General features: G+C 37.3%; 3 long non-coding RNA genes across 3 annotated transcripts in view; all 3 read right to left on the bottom strand.

Annotated features, from left to right (window-relative positions):
• Positions 1 to 6,223: 6,223 nt before the first annotated feature.
• LOC138006984 (uncharacterized) lies at positions 6,224 to 10,893 on the bottom strand. The gene is made up of 4 exons (XR_011123972.1): positions 10,491 to 10,893; positions 10,272 to 10,295; positions 6,876 to 6,978; positions 6,224 to 6,455 (listed from the first exon to the last, which is right to left on the bottom strand). It is a non-coding gene; the product is annotated as an uncharacterized lncRNA (long non-coding RNA).
• Positions 10,894 to 15,539: 4,646 nt separating this feature from the next.
• Positions 15,540 to 20,116, bottom strand: LOC138006981 (uncharacterized). Its single transcript, XR_011123970.1, has 4 exons — positions 19,714 to 20,116; positions 19,495 to 19,518; positions 16,100 to 16,202; positions 15,540 to 15,679 (listed from the first exon to the last, which is right to left on the bottom strand). It is a non-coding gene; the product is annotated as an uncharacterized lncRNA (long non-coding RNA).
• A 2,085-nt stretch (positions 20,117 to 22,201) lies between these two features.
• Positions 22,202 to 25,151, bottom strand: part of LOC138006983 (uncharacterized) — a 48,489-nt gene continuing 45,539 nt past the window's right edge. The window contains exon 4 of the long non-coding RNA XR_011123971.1: positions 22,202 to 24,903. This is a non-coding gene — a long non-coding RNA (uncharacterized lncRNA). The remainder of the gene's footprint in view (positions 24,904 to 25,151) is intronic.

The following is a 25,151-nucleotide window of genomic DNA, read 5'->3' as shown; positions in this document are numbered from 1 at the left end:
ATTTTCAAGTTAACGTCTAAAAGACACCACACACAACGCTATTACTTCGCCTCAGTAGAAACTGAAAACAATATTGAATGATATCGCCGATGGAAGCACAATATTATCAGTGTGATAATGAATTTGGAATAAGGTTTGGTCGGAAACGTGTTCAGGTCGCAGATTTTTATTATTTTTCTTGGTTGTTTGAATTGAATAGCCATTACGGAGCTATATCATTATATCATAAATGCTTCTTTTCTCGCTGATATTCTTCCTTTTAAGACACCGGCTCGAGGTTAACGTTTAGGAATTGAAATACTTTTAGCCAGCATTTTTCCGGCAAATATAACCTTTTGGGCAAATCCCCCTTTTGTAAAGGCAATCATAATTTTGGGAAGCATCAGTTTATAGTTAGGACCAAGTGTAGGTAGTGACATGTTCATATCAAAAACGGATAATATTTAACAATAACTTGACCAATTCATGGGCTTAAATGATATCCTAACGCCTAATCCATAAGGAAATAATTTCAAGGGATGAACTTTTACATTTATATAAATTTGCTTCTTCCTCTCTTAAAACATTATAATATACTTTCCCAGTTTAATAGAGAAGGTGGATCGTAGTATTAGCGTTATATTCATCATTGTCTCGCAGGCCAAAAGCTTTCAGCACTGTCAGTTGAATAGCTGCACGTTCACTTATTTATAAAAAACGATTTTTCTCTTATACCTACGAAGTTTCGGTCAGTGCCGTGCATTCTTTTTCCGGGGAGATTTGTTTCGAATTGTAGCTTAATTGCGAGTTAATATGATAAAGAGGCGCCAATTTTTGCTAGTAGCATATCTGAATGCTCTAATCACTCCCTCTACTTTTGTGTTCATGATGAAAACAGAGATGGGTGGTCAGAATAACACCAAGAGATCAGGGTCCATTATGTTTATAGTTCATTCTCTTTGGTTGTGTGAAGATTAAAGCAAAGAGAAAAACATTTTTCCAGATGTTAGCGCAAAAGTGAAAAAGAAATACGGTAATTACAGTTAATATATTTTGCTTTCTACTCACTTTTGCTGCTGGTTGCTGTCCATACTTCAGCGAAGGAATCATGTTAAAAAAGATTGCAAGATAATAGATGTAAAGCTATGCGGTAAGAATTGTCTCGGACTTAAATGTACGGTTGACACTGCTCCCATATTGAAAGTGAATCTTCAAGTTGATCAATTACAATACTGGTTTCATTTACATAGAATTGTCAATTTTATGATTATTACTGTATTTACTTACCTTTTCCTCGCATTTTATAATCATATGTCCACGTCTAACTGTGTTGAAAAACGCTTTGCTTTCATCTACACCACAACTCTCCCAGGCAAATATAGAAATGAAACCAACAAGATTGAGAAATTTCCTCTTCATTTTCCAAAAAGGAAAAAAATCCGAAGTTCATGTATTCCCAGAGATTTCAGTGCCCACGGATTTGTGGTAATCAAGTCATAAAGAGAGCTAACGTCAGGTGAGGAGAAGATGATACTCAAATATTCTGACTTTCTTTCGACTGACAATAACTAATAAGAGTCTCAGTTCGAATGATGGAGTGCTGGCTAAATTTTTTCAGTTGCTCTGACCGAAAAGTGTTACACCTCTGCTGTTATCAATTTGAACTGTCAAGAGATTTCAAAAACAATGTACTTCGTCGAGACTCGTAACAAAGAAGAACAAAATTAAACAAAAACAGAACTTTTTGGCCGTTCCACAGCGGGTGTGACGTCACAACGATACGGTTTCAGAACAAAAATCATCCGGCTTCTTTACACGAAACTGAGATCAACAAGAGGCTGAGAGTGAAACGGTAATTGAAAACATTTTCAATTAAATTTATTAAAGCAAAAAAATACAGATTTGAAAAGATCGACAACTTGAATTTTAAAGCTGTTACATACAAATTGAAAAATACATGAAAATGGTTTCCTCTGATGCCCTAGTGAGGACACGTCAAGTATTGAATCGGTTACGGTTTGAGTTGCACGCCCTTAGTGGCATAAAATGGCTATTAAAATAGAAAAATTATGTTAATGACCATATTGATATGTACTTTTCGTTGATGCTTTTAGGCGAATGCGATAGATTGACAAGGGTAATCAAGTTATCAGTTTAATCTCATAAACTCGGTAAATCTTCCTTTGTTTGATTTTAAAATGAGCGCAATATATATAAACTGCCCATACCAAGCATGCACGAAAAACGTTATGGTTTTTGTCAATCCAGATTCAGTAAAAAGTATTTTTCAGTGGACTCTTCTGGTGCATAAAATAAGAAAAGCTTGAATCTGTAATATGTAATCAAATTTGCGGTGAATCTAAGAAATGTTGTTTCCCATTAAGGGACGATTATCTCTTCATTTTCTATTTTTTTCTCCCTACTTGGTACAAAAATCATCATCCACATTTCAAGCGGTCGTGTATGTTACGTAGACGACCCATTGCATTTATTCTGATTGTTGCAGCTTGAGGTACGCAATAAATTTAGGGTGCCAGAGTTTATTTTTCGTATTTAAAAAAATATACAAATATATATATTTGTTTTACAAACCAAGAGTGGACAAAATTCCGTAAATGTATCGTAACGAGTGTCAAATATCGCTTATAAGTTGTCCAAATGATTCAAGTGAAACAAACGTTGTATCCGATGGTGTGTTTTATTTTTCTCACAGTAAAATCCAGCACGCGGCCATCTGTCAAGACGTCAAATTTCATGAAAATTATAACCTTCGTACAAATGAAATGTTTTAGCTTAAAATCCTTTTTTTAGAAAAGCTACCATGTTTGTTTGCTAACCCCAACTGGGAACCTTTTTTTTCAGCGAGTGCCAACTTCACAAAGCAAAGCTGGTTCAGTTCAGTTCATTTTGCCACAATTCTCAATATTTAATATCAATAACAATACATACTTTAATTTAATTTCATTTTTATTTTACTTGTATTTATATACATATTTTTAAAAATTTTGTACCTACTTTTTAAGGAAATTTAGTGGCGAGGAAGCTCATAAAGAAACCAGAAGGCTTATTTAGGGTGCGTTCGATTGACCCTATTCCGGAATAAGAATACGTAGAGAGATGATTTAAAACGATTTGTTTGGCGTTTTGAAGCAACGAGGATAATAAAGATATGTTTAAAATAGCATTTTAGCAAGTATTTGACAATTTTAATGTGAATCTACGTAAAAACGAAGGATTTCTAATCTCCATTCCATGTATTCAGTATTCCGGAATTCAGTCAATCGAACGCACCCTTAATATGAGCTCCTTAAAAATGAGATTTGAGATAGCAGTAGGCTAAAGGTGCCAGATCGTGGTCGATCTAGCCAACAAATTTGTATTTTATGATAGACAAGAGTTATGAGGTAAAGATGACTGTACAACTGAAGTTAGTGTAATTCCACTTCGTCAGGCAGGACTTCACTTCTTTTTGGAGTCAAGCAAACAGCTTGCCATGCAAGGCTTTCCGTGACCCCGTAGTAAATATCCAATCGCCCAGCGGGCATAAAATTTCATAATTGCAAATTTTATATTAGAAACGGATCTGACTATCCTCTTGTATTACCATATGTTTTCGTCTGTAATCAAGTTTTAATGAATTCCACCACTCACGTGAGGAAAGGGATGAGCAAAATGCCTTGTGAGGCACTCGTTTCCCGACACATGAGGGCAAGTTTTAGACTGAGAAAAGTGCGCCTCGTGATGGTCCGCAAAATCACGAACGCAGTATTTTGACTAGTCACTGAAAAGCGACAGGTGGTGATTAGTGACTTGTCATCTAACAAAGAGTAGGGAATAGGTCGAGTTAAACCGCGATGCCCTAGTCTTACTATCAATTCCATCATCCTCAAGGTGCTTGGAGAAGAACAGAACTAAGGGAATGCATCATTTGTTTAAAGGAAGGACGTGTTTGCAGTCTGGTTGTGAAAACAGGTTCACCTTTGAACTGTTCTCTACTACCGTAAACACAATTAGAAGCTATCCGTTGAGATACTGTTGACACGAGTTGTTTTAGTTATTTGCCCACTGTCCAGCCCAATTCAAGACCAAGTTGAAGAAGAAAATTCCCAGGGTTTGAACTAAAATGCTCTATGGCGGCAAAGCCGAGGGGAAAATTCTCTTTTTCCTCGACGTCGCCGCGATGTTCCCCGAAATGCATTGACTGCCGATTCAGCAATCTTCTCTACCTATCAAACTGCCCATGAGTCGTGATCAGCATCGCAAAACAGAGAACGCTGCCGCAAAAGATAAATAATTGCGATCACATCACAAATCAGTGAAATGTCAGTTTCCACTGAATTTTTGTTTTAACCTAAATAACAAGTTTTTTTTCGACGACAAATTTATCTTTAAGCTTTTCACTTTTACTACCCTAAAACGGGATCTAAGGCAGCAAATAAGCCGGGGAAAAGTCGACAGGTGAGGCAAGCCGACTGCAAAGTTATTTCTCCATCTTGCTTACCGGTTGCACTATTGCACAGTCTTAAAAGCGGCAGTGGGTTAAAGCGTGAGTTTTTATGTCTTAAGTCAAGAACTACGCATTGGAAGGTTTGCTGCTGATGATCTGTTTATTGCACATGTAAACTGCTATTAAATCTTTATACCGGAGATTTCGACATTCCCCGTTTTCAAATTTCTATTGGAGGTTCAAGATTTAAAGAAAACCTTTAAATTTCTTTATCTCGCATTTTCCAGTTTTTTATCTCGCATTTTCTATCTCGCATTTCTAGTTTGTTATTTCACATTTACAGTTTTTTTCTCCACCTGGGATTATCTCGCATGTCCCCTACAGGCTTCCAACGAGTTAGCGAACGACATTAGAACTAAAGTGGGCACAAATTATCAATAACTAACTGCTTGTCGTTTTTGTCACTCTTATCGCTTTTACTTTAAGTCCTTAGCTTTTATTGTATACATTTTTCAATCTTCTACTTTTTAGAATATATTAGGATCGTGGATTAGATGTTAACTAACTGATTAGGCCATCCCCCCCTTTTTTTTTTTTTTTTTGTTTACCGTCGAATGCGTTTCCTGATATTGGGTCGGTCGGTCGGATTGAAAAAAAAAACCTAAAACAAAAAAAATTATAAGCATTCTCGGAATCGGAGGCCTTGTACCGCGGCAACATAGCTGTGGAGCCAGGAAAACAACAAGACGTGAACCCAAAATCAATATGGCGGAAACGTTGGCGGATGTTGTGGCAAAATTAAGAAAGCGTGGGAAAAACGATCAACCACCAAAACTCCTGTGCGACATAAAAATGGCTTAAAAACCTCGTTAACCTTTTTTTTTCTTTGGAAAATGCCCAAAATTGGGTCGGTCGCACGACGCGAAACGGAAAAAAAAGGGGATGGCCTTAAGCTAAGCGCATATTTCACATTAAATAAAGTATCTTTATCTTATCTTTAACAGGTGATGCGGGAACACTTCCTCTCTATTGCAATCTTCCACTGGAAGAGTATTTCATTTCTCTACGGTTGTTTTTCATATTATAGTTTCCCTTTGTTCTTCTCAGATCTTCACAGTTCCCTTGGAGAGAAAAAAGGCACAACCTGCCTTTGCCGGTTCCGACGACAAAGTAATATTGCAGCTCTTCTGAAATTTGGCATCCTGGTTGCGTACAGAATGGAATTAGCAAAGGAGTTTGCGAAGTAGAGAAAGATACACGCATAATTCAACAACTTGATTGCTAACGGTGAAAGGGAAGTCATAATGTCGGTAGAAAAAAACAGAAAAGAGTATATTGTATGAGGCAACCACAGAAGTAAAGATACTAAAGTCACGATAAACAATGTCTTGGTCAATTTTTTCTCTCTACTGACTGCACGATCATGGTGCTGAGGACGTACGCCGCAACAAACTTTTACAGCAATGGATACGTAAGAAACAACGATAACAAAAAGACAAATTGCATTAAATGACTTCCATACGTAAAAATAAAGGTCTCTTCTGGTTTGACTGATGACTTGCAAAGAAGTTGCAATTAAGGAAGCCAGAAGCCAACTGACAGCGATGACTGTACCATAGACCCGTTGTGTGATAACGCGGTGTTTAAATGGTCGACAAGTCGCATGCGCTCTTTCTATAGATATCATAGTGAGGTTTGTCAGGGAAGCGATGACAAACATATGCCCCAACATATAGAGAACCTCAAACCCTTGGCCTATTGAACAGTGTCCCTTCCAAATGTTGCATGTTTTTCCCAATTCAAGGTAGGTACATGATACGGGAAATGCCCCAACTAACATGTCTGCAACTGCCAGATTAATTACCAAGTACATACCAGGCTTACGAAGAAAACGATTCTTTACGAAAACAAGAATGGTGAGAAAATTGAGTGCTAATATTACAGTCATTTCAGTTCCATACAAAACAAGCAGCGTAGTGCAGACAGAAGAAGAAAACACCATGTTGGAACTTTCCGTCTTGCAATACACCTGTCGAAAAAATAGGACCTCACATTTTCAATACAGAAACTACCTCGTTGATTTTTTTCAAACCGACTACAACAAGAGATTCTAAAACGTTAAAATTTTCAACACGTTTAAAGCACAGAAACTACCTCCTTGATTTGTTTCAAACCGACTACAACAAGAGATTATAAAATTTTAGAATTATCAATCAAATAATTTTTATTTGCTACATGTGGGTAACTTGGTTAAAAAGATAAAAGTTCATTCGTGCCATGGTCAAAATGTTAACTTTGGTATGAGAGATGACGGCAAGAATTATCTCAGTACCGCGATACACAATATCACAATGCACGCGCACGCATGGTGATTCAAAAGTTAACGTTTTGATAGTTGTTAGTTTTATTTTGTGTTTTGTGCGTGTGTATAAAAAATATTTAACCTTACCGTAGCCTTATAATCTCTTTAACTTATTCTTTGTATGTTCGTCTTTTATTTCTTGAGTCGGCTCTCTTTTCTGGCTTACACCAAGTTTCCTTGAAGGAAATCCCTAGTCCACAAACGCAAACAACTGTTAGTCTTTTCTGTGAGAGCGACCATCAAACACCCATCAACATAAAACAATTTCCCGCCAGCAAAACAATTTCTTCTACCATCAGTTAATTTCACGCTATTTTCAGAGTCACCTTCCACTGTCATATTGAATTTAATTTATGGTACAACGACATCATGTTACGCAACAATGACATGCGTCAAGGTGAAACTCGTCTTAAGTTGACAAAAGCCCTACGCCGACTAAGAGAGCACACTTGCATGTATTAAAGTATTCCGAAAAATTCTTGCTCTGAACTCTTTCAATGACAAACAACAGATGGCGCTAGGAATATAGCAGGTGCTACGATAATTTCAGAACCAACCGACCGCTAGCGCTTTTGGTATCAGTAATTCCTACCACGAATAAGAAAGACCGTAGCAATACCGCGATTGATCCACAGTCCAATCAACCTGATTATTCTGTGTTTCCTTGGTACGTTTATCTTTAAGATAAACAAGTCTTTATACTACCATTTGTCAGCTCTATCTGTCAGCCTTATTGAAATAATTTTAAAGTCGTGTTTTACGAGAAAACCAGTTTGAGCTTTGTGATCTAGATCGTAGTTTGATTATAGAAAGCACCAATGATTTATTGGAAGGAAACAGCAGAACAACAATTTTGTGAGCTTTCCAAAGCAAGTAAAAGTACTTTAATTTTTCTCTTGAACTTTTGAGGCAGCTGTAAGCGCTCTAGCCCTCGAGTTAACTTGTCGAAAGTTCAGGCCTGGGTAAACTGGCACAGCGTGGGAGTATAATTCTCAAAAGTTATGAGCTATGACAATTTTTAACTTGTGGATTCGCGATGTGTAGGAACGAGTTGTCGTGGGCACTGCAATATGCAAATGTTTCACTCGTCCACAAAGGTGTAGATGTTGTGGTTTAATTTTCCTTATTACCTGAAATTTTCGCGACACGTTAATTTCGCGAATTTGCGAAAATTTTGCATTTTGACTCACTTTAATTTCGCGTTTTTGAGTGAGCCACACTTTATTCCTTTGTCAATGTTATTTAACATGTCCCTGAATTTGATCAAACTTAATGAACAATGTCCAAATAAACAGAAACGCAACCGTGATTATATGTAAACAGTAACAAGAAAGATGTCCTCACAGTGTCTACAAGGCACGCATTGAAGTTCATGCTTGAATTCCAGTCTCGTTTTTAGTGGTCAATTGACCTTATTATCCATGTACATTAAATATTCCTTCCTGCAGACTCCCGGGAAATTGATGAAATACAGAAAACGTTATATCCCATCTTGAAAAAGGCCAAACAGAGAAAGCAAACAGCCTATTTCAAAGTTGATAAGCTAATTATAAACGGGCAAATCTACAGAGGTGAAGAAACAACCAATCTCCCATACTACGGTCTCATTATGGACACAAGAAACAGCGGAAACCAAAGCCAAAGAGGTCACAGCGCGACAGCACATGTATAAAAATCCGTTAAAAATGGGCAATTTACCATTTTTTAGATGTTCTAAAATCCTAGGAGAGGCAGGCAAGCAAGAAATTTATAAAACAAATGTTCCGAAAATTCTAGATCTCAAATCGTCTTCCGAACAGATATTTGGCGTTGGGTGCCCCTGCGCTATTACAGTCAGTCATTATTGCTGTTTCTGAACAGCATGTTGTCAGGGTATCACGGACACATATTCCCAACATTTTGTGAATGCTGTTCTGGTCGATGTTTATAATTTTCTACGCGTATATCGATATTTTAGTCGCTACTCTTTGAGAACGAAGCATACAACATTTTTGAGCAGCACAGCCTCCTTTGTTCATCGAAGTTTTTCTTTCTCTCACCACCTGACACTTCCAAAAGTCGGGTCGACTTTTCAACTGACGGGTCGTCACGACCTGATCGGATCGTCACGATCCGTCGAGATATTTGAATCTACCTCCGGCAGTCCGACTTCCGCCAGTAAATCTTACTTCCTTTTTAAACTTCACGACCCCACATCCGGTGAGTCGGGCCGTCAACAGCAATTGACGACCCGACTCAGTTCATGTATATTGGACATGTGTGTACAACTGAGTGTCAAATTTAAATAGAATCGTTTCCATTGAGTTTCGCAGGGTTCATCAAAACAAACAAAAGTATTTCGCATCCGTTTTGTCTCAAAAATCGATTTCAGTTGAAATCAGAATCCGTCTAGGTTTCATTAAATGTTGTTTTAGGAATTGTAGATGAAAACCTCTCATTTTCAAGTTAACGTCTAAAAGACACCACACACAACGCTATTACTTCGCCTCAGTAGAAACTGAAAACAATATTGAATGATATCGCCGATGGAAGCACAATATTATCAGTGTGATAATGAATTTGGAATAAGGTTTGGTCGGAAACGTGTTCAGGTCGCAGATTTTTATTATTTTTCTTGGTTGTTTGAATTGAATAGCCATTACGGAGCTATATCATTATATCATAAATGCTTCTTTTCTCGCAGATATTCTTCCTTTTAAGACACCGGCTCGAGGTTAACGTTTAGGAATTGAAATACTTTTAGCCAGCATTTTTCCGGCAAATATAACCTTTTGGGCAAATCCCCCTTTTGTAAAGGCAATCATAATTTTGGGAAGCATCAGTTTATAGTTAGGACCAAGTGTAGGTAGTGACATGTTCATATCAAAAACGGATAATATTTAACAATAACTTGACCAATTCATGGGCTTAAATGATATCCTAACGCCTAATCCATAAGGAAATAATTTCAAGGGATGAACTTTTACATTTATATAAATTTGCTTCTTCCTCTCTTAAAACATTATAATATACTTTCCCAGTTTAATAGAGAAGGTGGATCGTAGTATTAGCGTTATATTCATCATTGTCTCGCAGGCCAAAAGCTTTCAGCACTGTCAGTTGAATAGCTGCACGTTCACTTATTTATAAAAAACGATTTTTCTCTTATACCTACGAAGTTTCGGTCAGTGCCGTGCATTCTTTTTCCGGGGAGATTTGTTTCGAATTGTAGCTTAATTGCGAGTTAATATGATAAAGAGGCGCCAATTTTTGCTAGTAGCATATCTGAATGCTCTAATCACTCCCTCTACTTTTGTGTTCATGATGAAAACAGAGATGGGTGGTCAGAATAACACCAAGAGATCAGGGTCCATTATGTTTATAGTTCATTCTCTTTGGTTGTGTGAAGATTAAAGCAAAGAGAAAAACATTTTTCCAGATGTTAGCGCAAAAGTGAAAAAGAAATACGGTAATTACAGTTAATATATTTTGCTTTCTACTCACTTTTGCTGCTGGTTGCTGTCCATACTTCAGCGAAGGAATCATGTTAAAAAAGATTGCAAGATAATAGATGTAAAGCTATGCGGTAAGAATTGTCTCGGACTTAAATGTACGGTTGACACTGCTCCCATATTGAAAGTGAATCTTCAAGTTGATCAATTACAATACTGGTTTCATTTACATAGAATTGTCAATTTTATGATTATTACTGTATTTACTTACCTTTTCCTCGCATTTTATAATCATATGTCCACGTCTAACTGTGTTGAAAAACGCTTTGCTTTCATCTACACCACAACTCTCCCAGGCAAATATAGAAATGAAACCAACAAGATTGAGAAATTTCCTCTTCATTTTCCAAAAAGGAAAAAAATCCGAAGTTCATGTATTCCCAGAGATTTCAGTGCCCACGGATTTGTGGTAATCAAGTCATAAAGAGAGCTAACGTCAGGTGAGGAGAAGATGATACTCAAATATTCTGACTTTCTTTCGACTGACAATAACTAATAAGAGTCTCAGTTCGAATGATGGAGTGCTGGCTAAATTTTTTCAGTTGCTCTGACCGAAAAGTGTTACACCTCTGCTGTTATCAATTTGAACTGTCAAGAGATTTCAAAAACAATGTACTTCGTCGAGACTCGTAACAAAGAAGAACAAAATTAAACAAAAACAGAACTTTTTGGCCGTTCCACAGCGGGTGTGACGTCACAACGATACGGTTTCAGAACAAAAATCATCCGGCTTCTTTACACGAAACTGAGATCAACAAGAGGCTGAGAGTGAAACGGTAATTGAAAACATTTTCAATTAAATTTATTAAAGCAAAAAAATACAGATTTGAAAAGATCGACAACTTGAATTTTAAAGCTGTTACATACAAATTGAAAAATACATGAAAATGGTTTCCTCTGATGCCCTAGTGAGGACACGTCAAGTATTGAATCGGTTACGGTTTGAGTTGCACGCCCTTAGTGGCATAAAATGGCTATTAAAATAGAAAAATTATGTTAATGACCATATTGATATGTACTTTTCGTTGATGCTTTTAGGCGAATGCGATAGATTGACAAGGGTAATCAAGTTATCAGTTTAATCTCATAAACTCGGTAAATCTTCCTTTGTTTGATTTTAAAATGAGCGCAATATATATAAACTGCCCATACCAAGCATGCACGAAAAACGTTATGGTTTTTGTCAATCCAGATTCAGTAAAAAGTATTTTTCAGTGGACTCTTCTGGTGCATAAAATAAGAAAAGCTTGAATCTGTAATATGTAATCAAATTTGCGGTGAATCTAAGAAATGTTGTTTCCCATTAAGGGACGATTATCTCTTCATTTTCTATTTTTTTCTCCCTACTTGGTACAAAAATCATCATCCACATTTCAAGCGGTCGTGTATGTTACGTAGACGACCCATTGCATTTATTCTGATTGTTGCAGCTTGAGGTACGCAATAAATTTAGGGTGCCAGAGTTTATTTTTCGTATTTAAAAAAATATACAAATATATATATATTTGTTTTACAAACCAAGAGTGGACAAAATTCCGTAAATGTATCGTAACGAGTGTCAAATATCGCTTATAAGTTGTCCAAATGATTCAAGTGAAACAAACGTTGTATCCGATGGTGTGTTTTATTTTTCTCACAGTAAAATCCAGCACGCGGCCATCTGTCAAGACGTCAAATTTCATGAAAATTATAACCTTCGTACAAATGAAATGTTTTAGCTTAAAATCCTTTTTTTAGAAAAGCTACCATGTTTGTTTGCTAACCCCAACTGGGAACCTTTTTTTTCAGCGAGTGCCAACTTCACAAAGCAAAGCTGGTTCAGTTCAGTTCATTTTGCCACAATTCTCAATATTTAACATCAATAACAATACATACTTTAATTTAATTTCATTTTTATTTTACTTGTATTTATATACATATTTTTAAAAATTTTGTACCTACTTTTTAAGGAAATTTAGTGGCGAGGAAGCTCATAAAGAAACCAGAAGGCTTATTTAGGGTGCGTTCGATTGACCCTATTCCGGAATAAGAATACGTAGAGAGATGATTTAAAACGATTTGTTTGGCGTTTTGAAGCAACGAGGATAATAAAGATATGTTTAAAATAGCATTTTAGCAAGTATTTGACAATTTTAATGTGAATCTACGTAAAAACGAAGGATTTCTAATCTCCATTCCATGTATTCAGTATTCCGGAATTCGGTCAATCGAACGCACCCTTAATATGAGCTCCTTAAAAATGAGATTTGAGATAGCAGTAGGCTAAAGGTGCCAGATCGTGGTCGATCTAGCCAACAAATTTGTATTTTATGATAGACAAGAGTTATGAGGTAAAGATGACTGTACAACTGAAGTTAGTGTAATTCCACTTCGTCAGGCAGGACTTCACTTCTTTTTGGAGTCAAGCAAACAGCTTGCCATGCAAGGCTTTCCGTGACCCCGTAGTAAATATCCAATCGCCCAGCGGGCATAAAATTTCATAATTGCAAATTTTATATTAGAAACGGATCTGACTATCCTCTTGTATTACCATATGTTTTCGTCTGTAATCAAGTTTTAATGAATTCCACCACTCACGTGAGGAAAGGGATGAGCAAAATGCCTTGTGAGGCACTCGTTTCCCGACACATGAGGGCAAGTTTTAGACTGAGAAAAGTGCGCCTCGTGATGGTCCGCAAAATCACGAACGCAGTATTTTGACTAGTCACTGAAAAGCGACAGGTGGTGATTAGTGACTTGTCATCTAACAAAGAGTAGGGAATAGGTCGAGTTAAACCGCGATGCCCTAGTCTTACTATCAATTCCATCATCCTCAAGGTGCTTGGAGAAGAACAGAACTAAGGGAATGCATCATTTGTTTAAAGGAAGGACGTGTTTGCAGTCTGGTTGTGAAAACAGGTTCACCTTTGAACTGTTCTCTACTACCGTAAACACAATTAGAAGCTATCCGTTGAGATACTGTTGACACGAGTTGTTTTAGTTATTTGCCCACTGTCCAGCCCAATTCAAGACCAAGTTGAAGAAGAAAATTCCCAGGGTTTGAACTAAAATGCTCTATGGCGGCAAAGCCGAGGGGAAAATTCTCTTTTTCCTCGACGTCGCCGCGATGTTCCCCGAAATGCATTGACTGCCGATTCAGCAATCTTCTCTACCTATCAAACTGCCCATGAGTCGTGATCAGCATCGCAAAACAGAGAACGCTGCCGCAAAAGATAAATAATTGCGATCACATCACAAATCAGTGAAATGTCAGTTTCCACTGAATTTTTGTTTTAACCTAAATAACAAGTTTTTTTTCGACGACAAATTTATCTTTAAGCTTTTCACTTTTACTACCCTAAAACGGGATCTAAGGCAGCAAATAAGCCGGGGAAAAGTCGACAGGTGAGGCAAGCCGACTGCAAAGTTATTTCTCCATCTTGCTTACCGGTTGCACTATTGCACAGTCTTAAAAGCGGCAGTGGGTTAAAGCGTGAGTTTTTATGTCTTAAGTCAAGAACTACGCATTGGAAGGTTTGCTGCTGATGATCTGTTTATTGCACATGTAAACTGCTATTAAATCTTTATACCGGAGATTTCGACATTCCCCGTTTTCAAATTTCTATTGGAGGTTCAAGATTTAAAGAAAACCTTTAAATTTCTTTATCTCGCATTTTCCAGTTTTTTATCTCGCATTTTCTATCTCGCATTTCTAGTTTGTTATTTCACATTTACAGTTTTTTTCTCCACCTGGGATTATCTCGCATGTCCCCTACAGGCTTCCAACGAGTTAGCGAACGACATTAGAACTAAAGTGGGCACAAATTATCAGCAACTAACTGCTTGTCGTTTTTGTCACTCTTATCGCCTTTACTTTAAGTCCTTAGCTTTTATTGTATACATTTTTCAATCTTCTACTTTTTAGAATATATTAGGATCGTGGATTAGATGTTAACTAACTGATTAGGCCATCCCCCCCTTTTTTTTTTTTTTTGTTTACCGTCGAATGCGTTTCCTGATATTGGGTCGGTCGGTCGGATTGAAAAAAAAAACCTAAAACAAAAAAAATTATAAGCATTCTCGGAATCGGAGGCCTTGTACCGCGGCAACATAGCTGTGGAGCCAGGAAAACAACAAGACGTGAACCCAAAATCAATATGGCGGAAACGTTGGCGGATGTTGTGGCAAAATTAAGAAAGCGTGGGAAAAACGATCAACCACCAAAACTCCTGTGCGACATAAAAATGGCTTAAAAACCTCGTTAACCTTTTTTTTTCTTTGGAAAATGCCCAAAATTTGGGTCGGTCGCACGACGCGAAACGGAAAAAAAGGGGATGGCCTTAAGCTAAGCGCATATTTCACATTAAATAAAGTATCTTTATCTTATCTTTAACAGGTGATGCGGGAACACTTCCTCTCTATTGCAATCTTCCACTGGAAGAGTATTTCATTTCTCTACGGTTGTTTTTCATATTATAGTTTCCCTTTGTTCTTCTCAGATCTTCACAGTTCCCTTGGAGAGAAAAAAGGCACAACCTGCCTTTGCCGGTTCCGACGACAAAGTAATATTGCAGCTCTTCTGAAATTTGGCATCCTGGTTGCGTACAGAATGGAATTAGCAAAGGAGTTTGCGAAGTAGAGAAAGATACACGCATAATTCAACAACTTGATTGCTAACGGTGAAAGGGAAGTCATAATGTCGGTAGAAAAAAACAGAAAAGAGTATATTGTATGAGGCAACCACAGAAGTAAAGATACTAAAGTCACGATAAACAATGTCTTGGTCAATTTTTTCTCTCTACTGACTGCACGATCATGGTGCTGAGGACGTACGCCGCAACAAACTTTTACAGCAATGGATACGTAAGAAACAACGATAACAAAAAGACAAATTGCATTAAATGACTTCCATACGTAAAAATAAAGGTCTCTTCTGGTTTGACTGATGACTTGCAAAGAAGTTGCAATTAAGGAAGCCAGAAGCCAACTGACAGCGATGACTGTACCATAGACCCGTTGTGTGATAACGCGGTGTTTAAATGGTCGACAAGTCGCATGCGCTCTTTCTATAGATATCATAGTGAGGTTTGTCAGGGAAGCGATGACAAACATATGCCCCAACATATAGAGAACCTCAAACCCTTGGCCTATTGAACAGTGTCCCTTCCAAATGTTGCATGTTTTTCCCAATTCAAGGTAGGTACATGATACGGGAAATGCCCCAACTAACATGTCTGCAACTGCCAGATTAATTACCAAGTACATGCCAGGCTTACGAAGAAAACGATTCTTTACGAAAACAAGAATGGTGAGAAAATTGAGTGCTAATATTACAGTCATTTCAGTTCCATACAAAACAAGCAGCGTAGTGCAGACAGAAGAAGAAAACACCATGTTGGAACTTTCCGTCTTGCAATACACCTGTCGAAAAAATAGGACCTCACATTTTCAATACAGAAACTACCTCGTTGATTTTTTTCAAACCGACTACAACAAGAGATTCTAAAACGTTAAAATTTTCAACACGTTTAAAGCACAGAAACTACCTCCTTGATTTGTTTCAAACCGACTACAACAAGAGATTATAAAATTTTAGAATTATCAATCAAATAATTTTTATTTGCTACATGTGGGTAACTTGGTTAAAAAGATAAAAGTTCATTCGTGCCATGGTCAAAATGTTAACTTTGGTATGAGAGATGACGGCAAGAATTATCTCAGTACCGCGATACACAATATCACAATGCACGCGCACGCATGGTGATTCAAAAGTTAACGTTTTGATAGTTGTTAGTTTTATTTTGTGTTTTGTGCGTGTGTATAAAAAATATTTAACCTTACCGTAGCCTTATAATCTCTTTAACTTATTCTTTGTATGTTCGTCTTTTATTTCTTGAGTCGGCTCTCTTTTCTGGCTTACACCAAGTTTCCTTGAAGGAAATCCCTAGTCCACAAACGCAAACAACTGTTAGTCTTTTCTGTGAGAGCGACCATCAAACACCCATCAACATAAAACAATTTCCCGCCAGCAAAACAATTTCTTCTACCATCAGTTAATTTCACGCTATTTTCAGAGTCACCTTCCATTGTCATATTGAATTTAATTTATGGTACAACGACATCATGTTACGCAACAATGACATGCGTCAAGGTGAAACTCGACTTAAGTTGACAAAAGCCCTACGCCGACTAAGAAAGCACACTTGCATGTATTAAAGTATTCCGAAAAATTCTTGCTCTGAACTCTTTCAATGACAAACAACAGATGGCGCTAGGAATATAGCAGGTGCTACGATAATTTCAGAACCAACCGACCGCTAGCGCTTTTGGTATCAGTAATTCCTACCACGAATAAGAAAGACCGTAGCAATACCGCGATTGATCCACAGTCCAATCAACCTGATTATTCTGTGTTTCCTTGGTACGTTTATCTTTAAGATAAACAAGTCTTTATACTACCATTTGTCAGCTCTATCTGTCAGCCTTATTGAAATAATTTTAAAGTCGTGTTTTACGAGAAAACCAGTTTGAGCTTTGTGATCTAGATCGTAGTTTGATTATAGAAAGCACCAATGATTTATTGGAAGGAAACAGCAGAACAACAATTTTGTGAGCTTTCCAAAGCAAGTAAAAGTACTTTAATTTTTCTCTTGAACTTTTGAGGCAGCTGTAAGCGCTCTAGCCCTCGAGTTAACTTGTCGAAAGTTCAGGCCTGGGTAAACTGGCACAGCGTGGGAGTATAATTCTCAAAAGTTATGAGCTATGACAATTTTTAACTTGTGGATTCGCGATGTGTAGGAACGAGTTGTCGTGGGCACTGCAATATGCAAATGTTTCACTCGTCCACAAAGGTGTAGATGTTGTGGTTTAATTTTCCTTATTACCTGAAATTTTCGCGACACGTTAATTTCGCGAATTTGCGAAAATTTTGCATTTTGACTCACTTTAATTTCGCGTTTTTGAGTGAGCCACACTTTATTCCTTTGTCAATGTTATTTAACATGTCCCTGAATTTGATCAAACTTAATGAACAATGTCCAAATAAACAGAAACGCAACCGTGATTATATGTAAACAGTAACAAGAAAGATGTCCTCACAGTGTCTACAAGGCACGCATTGAAGTTCATGCTTGAATTCCAGTCTCGTTTTTAGTGGTCAATTGACCTTATTATCCATGTACATTAAATATTCCTTCCTGCAGACTCCCGGGAAATTGATGAAATACAGAAAACGTTATATCCCATCTTGAAAAAGGCCAAACAGAGAAAGCAAACAGCCTATTTCAAAGTTGATAAGCTAATTATAAACGGGCAAATCTACAGAGGTGAAGAAACAACCAATCTCCCATACTACGGTCTCATTATGGACACAAGAAACAGCGGAAACCAAAGCCAAAGAGGTCACAGCGCGACAGCACATGTATAAAAATCCGTTAAAAATGGGCAATTTACCATTTTTTAGATGTTCTAAAATCCTAGGAGAGGCAGGCAAGCAAGAAATTTATAAAACAAATGTTCCGAAAATTCTAGATCTCAAATCGTCTTCCGAACAGATATTTGGCGTTGGGTGCCCCTGCGCTATTACAGTCAGTCATTATTGCTGTTTCTGAACAGCATGTTGTCAGGGTATCACGGACACATATTCCCAACATTTTGTGAATGCTGTTCTGGTCGATGTTTATAATTTTCTACGCGTATATCGATATTTTAGTCGCTACTCTTTGAGAACGAAGCATACAACATTTTTGAGCAGCACAGCCTCCTTTGTTCATCGAAGTTTTTCTTTCTCTCACCACCTGACACTTCCAAAAGTCGGGTCGACTTTTCAACTGACGGGTCGTCACGACCTGATCGGATCGTCACGATCCGTCGAGATATTTGAATCTACCTCCGGCAGTCCGACTTCCGGCAGTAAATCTTACTTCCTTTTTAAACTTCACGACCCCACATCCGGTGAGTCGGGCCGTCAACAGCAATTGACGACCCGACTCAGTTCATGTATATTGGACATGTGTGTACAACTGAGTGTCAAATTTAAATAGAATCGTTTCCATTGAGTTTCGCAGGGTTCATCAAAACAAACAAAAGTATTTCGCATCCGTTTTGTCTCAAAAATCGATTTCAGTTGAAATCAGAATCCGTCTAGGTTTCATTAAATGTTGTTTTAGGAATTGTAGATGAAAACCTCTCATTTTCAAGTTAACGTCTAAAAGACACCACACACAACGCTATTACTTCGCCTCAGTAGAAACTGAAAACAATATTGAATGATATCGCCGATGGAAGCACAATATTATCAGTGTGATAATGAATTTGGAATAAGGTTTGGTCGGAAACGTGTTCAGGTCGCAGATTTTTATTATTTTTCTTGGTTGTTTGAATTGAATAGCCATTACGGAGCTATATCATTATATCATAAATGCTTCTTTTCTCGCTGATATTCTTCCTTTTAAGACACCGGCTCGAGGTTAACGTTTAGGAATTGAAATACTTTTAGCCAGCATTTTTCCGGCAAATATAACCTTTTGGGCAAATCCCCCTTTTGTAAAGGCAATCATAATTTTGGGAAGCATCAGTTTATAGTTAGGACCAAGTGTAGGTAGTGACATGTTCATATCAAAAACGGATAATATTTAACAATAACTTGACCAATTCATGGGCTTAAATGATATCCTAACGCCTAATCCATAAGGAAATAATTTCAAGGGATGAACTTTTACATTTATATAAATTTGCTTCTTCCTCTCTTAAAACATTATAATATACTTTCCCAGTTTAATAGAGAAGGTGGATCGTAGTATTAGCGTTATATTCATCATTGTCTCGCAGGCCAAAAGCTTTCAGCACTGTCAGTTGAATAGCTGCACGTTCACTTATTTATAAAAAACGATTTTTCTCTTATACCTACGAAGTTTCGGTCAGTGCCGTGCATTCTTTTTCCGGGAGATTTGTTTCGAATTGTAGCTTAATTGCGAGTTAATATGATAAAGAGGCGCCAATTTTTGCTAGTAGCATATCTGAATGCTCTAATCACTCCCTCTACTTTTGTGTTCATGATGAAAACAGAGATGGGTGGTCAGAATAACACCAAGAGATCAGGGTCCATTATGTTTATAGTTCATTCTCTTTGGTTGTGTGAAGATTAAAGCAAAGAGAAAAACATTTTTCCAGATGTTAGCGCAAAAGTGAAAAAGAAATACGGTAATTACAGTTAATATATTTTGCTTTCTACTCACTTTTGCTGCTGGTTGCTGTCCATACTTCAGCGAAGGAATCATGTTAAAAAAGATTGCAAGATAATAGATGTAAAGCTATGCGGTAAGAATTGTCTCGGACTTAAATGTACGGTTGACACTGCTCCCATATTGAAAGTGAATCTTCAAGTTGATCAATTACAATACTGGTTTCATTTACATAGAATTGTCAATTTTATGATTATTACTGTATTTACTTACCTTTTCCTCGCATTTTATAATCATATGTCCACGTCTAACTGTGTTGAAAAACGCTTTGCTTTCATCTACACCACAACTCTCCCAGGCAAATATAGAAATGAAACCAACAAGATTGAGAAATTTCCTCTTCATTTTCCAAAAAGGAAAAAAATCCGAAGTTCATGTATTCCCAGAGATTTCAGTGCCCACGGATTTGTGGTAATCAAGTCATAAAGAGAGCTAACGTCAGGTGAGGAGAAGATGATACTCAAATATTCTGACTTTCTTTCGACTGACAATAACTAATAAGAGTCTCAGTTCGAATGATGGAGTGCTGGCTAAATTTTTTCAGTTGCTCTGACCGAAAAGTGTTACACCTCTGCTGTTATCAATTTGAACTGTCAAGAGATTTCAAAAACAATGTACTTCGTCGAGACTCGTAACAAAGAAGAACAAAATTAAACAAAAACAGAACTTTTTGGCCGTTCCACAGCGGGTGTGACGTCACAACGATACGGTTTCAGAACAAAAATCATCCGGCTTCTTTACACGAAACTGAGATCAACAAGAGGCTGAGAGTGAAACGGTAATTGAAAACATTTTCAATTAAATTTATTAAAGCAAAAAAATACAGATTTGAAAAGATCGACAACTTGAATTTTAAAGCTGTTACATACAAATTGAAAAATACATGAAAATGGTTTCCTCTGATGCCCTAGTGAGGACACGTCAAGTATTGAATCGGTTACGGTTTGAGTTGCACGCCCTTAGTGGCATAAAATGGCTATTAAAATAGAAAAATTATGTTAATGACCATATTGATATGTACTTTTCGTTGATGCTTTTAGGCGAATGCGATAGATTGACAAGGGTAATCAAGTTATCAGTTTAATCTCATAAACTCGGTAAATCTTCCTTTGTTTGATTTTAAAATGAGCGCAATATATATAAACTGCCCATACCAAGCATGCACGAAAAACGTTATGGTTTTTGTCAATCCAGATTCAGTAAAAAGTATTTTTCAGTGGACTCTTCTGGTGCATAAAATAAGAAAAGCTTGAATCTGTAATATGTAATCAAATTTGCGGTGAATCTAAGAAATGTTGTTTCCCATTAAGGGACGATTATCTCTTCATTTTCTATTTTTTTCTCCCTACTTGGTACAAAAATCATCATCCACATTTCAAGCGGTCGTGTATGTTACGTAGACGACCCATTGCATTTATTCTGATTGTTGCAGCTTGAGGTACGCAATAAATTTAGGGTGCCAGAGTTTATTTTTCGTATTTAAAAAAATATACAAATATATATATATTTGTTTTACAAACCAAGAGTGGACAAAATTCCGTAAATGTATCGTAACGAGTGTCAAATATCGCTTATAAGTTGTCCAAATGATTCAAGTGAAACAAACGTTGTATCCGATGGTGTGTTTTATTTTTCTCACAGTAAAATCCAGCACGCGGCCATCTGTCAAGACGTCAAATTTCATGAAAATTATAACCTTCGTACAAATGAAATGTTTTAGCTTAAAATCCTTTTTTTAGAAAAGCTACCATGTTTGTTTGCTAACCCCAACTGGGAACCTTTTTTTTCAGCGAGTGCCAACTTCACAAAGCAAAGCTGGTTCAGTTCAGTTCATTTTGCCACAATTCTCAATATTTAACATCAATAACAATACATACTTTAATTTAATTTCATTTTTATTTTACTTGTATTTATATACATATTTTTAAAAATTTTGTACCTACTTTTTAAGGAAATTTAGTGGCGAGGAAGCTCATAAAGAAACCAGAAGGCTTATTTAGGGTGCGTTCGATTGACCCTATTCCGGAATAAGAATACGTAGAGAGATGATTTAAAACGATTTGTTTGGCGTTTTGAAGCAACGAGGATAATAAAGATATGTTTAAAATAGCATTTTAGCAAGTATTTGACAATTTTAATGTGAATCTACGTAAAAACGAAGGATTTCTAATCTCCATTCCATGTATTCAGTATTCCGGAATTCGGTCAATCGAACGCACCCTTAATATGAGCTCCTTAAAAATGAGATTTGAGATAGCAGTAGGCTAAAGGTGCCAGATCGTGGTCGATCTAGCCAACAAATTTGTATTTTATGATAGACAAGAGTTATGAGGTAAAGATGACTGTACAACTGAAGTTAGTGTAATTCCACTTCGTCAGGCAGGACTTCACTTCTTTTTGGAGTCAAGCAAACAGCTTGCCATGCAAGGCTTTCCGTGACCCCGTAGTAAATATCCAATCGCCCAGCGGGCATAAAATTTCATAATTGCAAATTTTATATTAGAAACGGATCTGACTATCCTCTTGTATTACCATATGTTTTCGTCTGTAATCAAGTTTTAATGAATTCCACCACTCACGTGAGGAAAGGGATGAGCAAAATGCCTTGTGAGGCACTCGTTTCCCGACACATGAGGGCAAGTTTTAGACTGAGAAAAGTGCGCCTCGTGATGGTCCGCAAAATCACGAACGCAGTATTTTGACTAGTCACTGAAAAGCGACAGGTGGTGATTAGTGACTTGTCATCTAACAAAGAGTAGGGAATAGGTCGAGTTAAACCGCGATGCCCTAGTCTTACTATCAATTCCATCATCCTCAAGGTGCTTGGAGAAGAACAGAACTAAGGGAATGCATCATTTGTTTAAAGGAAGGACGTGTTTGCAGTCTGGTTGTGAAAACAGGTTCACCTTTGAACTGTTCTCTACTACCGTAAACACAATTAGAAGCTATCCGTTGAGATACTGTTGACACGAGTTGTTTTAGTTATTTGCCCACTGTCCAGCCCAATTCAAGACCAAGTTGAAGAAGAAAATTCCCAGGGTTTGAACTAAAATGCTCTATGGCGGCAAAGCCGAGGGGAAAATTCTCTTTTTCCTCGACGTCGCCGCGATGTTCCCCGAAATGCATTGACTGCCGATTCAGCAATCTTCTCTACCTATCAAACTGCCCATGAGTCGTGATCAGCATCGCAAAACAGAGAACGCTGCCGCAAAAGATAAATAATTGCGATCACATCACAAATCAGTGAAATGTCAGTTTCCACTGAATTTTTGTTTTAACCTAAATAACAAGTTTTTTTTCGACGACAAATTTATCTTTAAGCTTTTCACTTTTACTACCCTAAAACGGGATCTAAGGCAGCAAATAAGCCGGGGAAAAGTCGACAGGTGAGGCAAGCCGACTGCAAAGTTATTTCTCCATCTTGCTTACCGGTTGCACTATTGCACAGTCTTAAAAGCGGCAGTGGGTTAAAGCGTGAGTTTTTATGTCTTAAGTCAAGAACTACGCATTGGAAGGTTTGCTGCTGATGATCTGTTTATTGCACATGTAAACTGCTATTAAATCTTTATACCGGAGATTTCGACATTCCCCGTTTTCAAATTTCTATTGGAGGTTCAAGATTTAAAGAAAACCTTTAAATTTCTTTATCTCGCATTTTCCAGTTTTTTATCTCGCATTTTCTATCTCGCATTTCTAGTTTGTTATTTCACATTTACAGTTTTTTTCTCCACCTGGGATTATCTCGCATGTCCCCTACAGGCTTCCAACGAGTTAGCGAACGACATTAGAACTAAAGTGGGCACAAATTATCAGTAACTAACTGCTTGTCGTTTTTGTCACTCTTATCGCCTTTACTTTAAGTCCTTAGCTTTTATTGTATACATTTTTCAATCTTCTACTTTTTAGAATATATTAGGATCGTGGATTAGATGTTAACTAACTGATTAGGCCATCCCCCCCTTTTTTTTTTTTTTTGTTTACCGTCGAATGCGTTTCCTGATATTGGGTCGGTCGGTCGGATTGAAAAAAAAAACCTAAAACAAAAAAAATTATAAGCATTCTCGGAATCGGAGGCCTTGTACCGCGGCAACATAGCTGTGGAGCCAGGAAAACAACAAGACGTGAACCCAAAATCAATATGGCGGAAACGTTGGCGGATGTTGTGGCAAAATTAAGAAAGCGTGGGAAAAACGATCAACCACCAAAACTCCTGTGCGACATAAAAATGGCTTAAAAACCTCGTTAACCTTTTTTTTTCTTTGGAAAATGCCCAAAATTTGGGTCGGTCGCACGACGCGAAACGGAAAAAAAAGGGGATGGCCTTAAGCTAAGCGCATATTTCACATTAAATAAAGTATCTTTATCTTATCTTTAACAGGTGATGCGGGAACACTTCCTCTCTATTGCAATCTTCCACTGGAAGAGTATTTCATTTCTCTACGGTTGTTTTTCATATTATAGTTTCCCTTTGTTCTTCTCAGATCTTCACAGTTCCCTTGGAGAGAAAAAAGGCACAACCTGCCTTTGCCGGTTCCGACGACAAAGTAATATTGCAGCTCTTCTGAAATTTGGCATCCTGGTTGCGTACAGAATGGAATTAGCAAAGGAGTTTGCGAAGTAGAGAAAGATACACGCATAATTCAACAACTTGATTGCTAACGGTGAAAGGGAAGTCATAATGTCGGTAGAAAAAAACAGAAAAGAGTATATTGTATGAGGCAACCACAGAAGTAAAGATACTAAAGTCACGATAAACAATGTCTTGGTCAATTTTTTCTCTCTACTGACTGCACGATCATGGTGCTGAGGACGTACGCCGCAACAAACTTTTACAGCAATGGATACGTAAGAAACAACGATAACAAAAAGACAAATTGCATTAAATGACTTCCATACGTAAAAATAAAGGTCTCTTCTGGTTTGACTGATGACTTGCAAAGAAGTTGCAATTAAGGAAGCCAGAAGCCAACTGACAGCGATGACTGTACCATAGACCCGTTGTGTGATAACGCGGTGTTTAAATGGTCGACAAGTCGCATGCGCTCTTTCTATAGATATCATAGTGAGGTTTGTCAGGGAAGCGATGACAAACATATGCCCCAACATATAGAGAACCTCAAACCCTTGGCCTATTGAACAGTGTCCCTTCCAAATGTTGCATGTTTTTCCCAATTCAAGGTAGGTACATGATACGGGAAATGCCCCAACTAACATGTCTGCAACTGCCAGATTAATTACCAAGTACATGCCAGGCTTACGAAGAAAACGATTCTTTACGAAAACAAGAATGGTGAGAAAATTGAGTGCTAATATTACAGTCATTTCAGTTCCATACAAAACAAGCAGCGTAGTGCAGACAGAAGAAGAAAACACCATGTTGGAACTTTCCGTCTTGCAATACACCTGTCGAAAAAATAGGACCTCACATTTTCAATACAGAAACTACCTCGTTGATTTTTTTCAAACCGACTACAACAAGAGATTCTAAAACGTTAAAATTTTCAACACGTTTAAAGCACAGAAACTACCTCCTTGATTTGTTTCAAACCGACTACAACAAGAGATTATAAAATTTTAGAATTATCAATCAAATAATTTTTATTTGCTACATGTGGGTAACTTGGTTAAAAAGATAAAAGTTCATTCGTGCC

Source organism: Montipora foliosa, chromosome 6 (genome assembly GCF_036669935.1).
Source record: "Montipora foliosa isolate CH-2021 chromosome 6, ASM3666993v2, whole genome shotgun sequence".
Classification (NCBI taxonomy): domain Eukaryota; kingdom Metazoa; phylum Cnidaria; class Anthozoa; order Scleractinia; family Acroporidae; genus Montipora; species Montipora foliosa.
The sequence above is the reverse complement of the archived record's forward strand: the minus strand, read 5'-3'. Positions and strand labels throughout refer to the sequence as shown.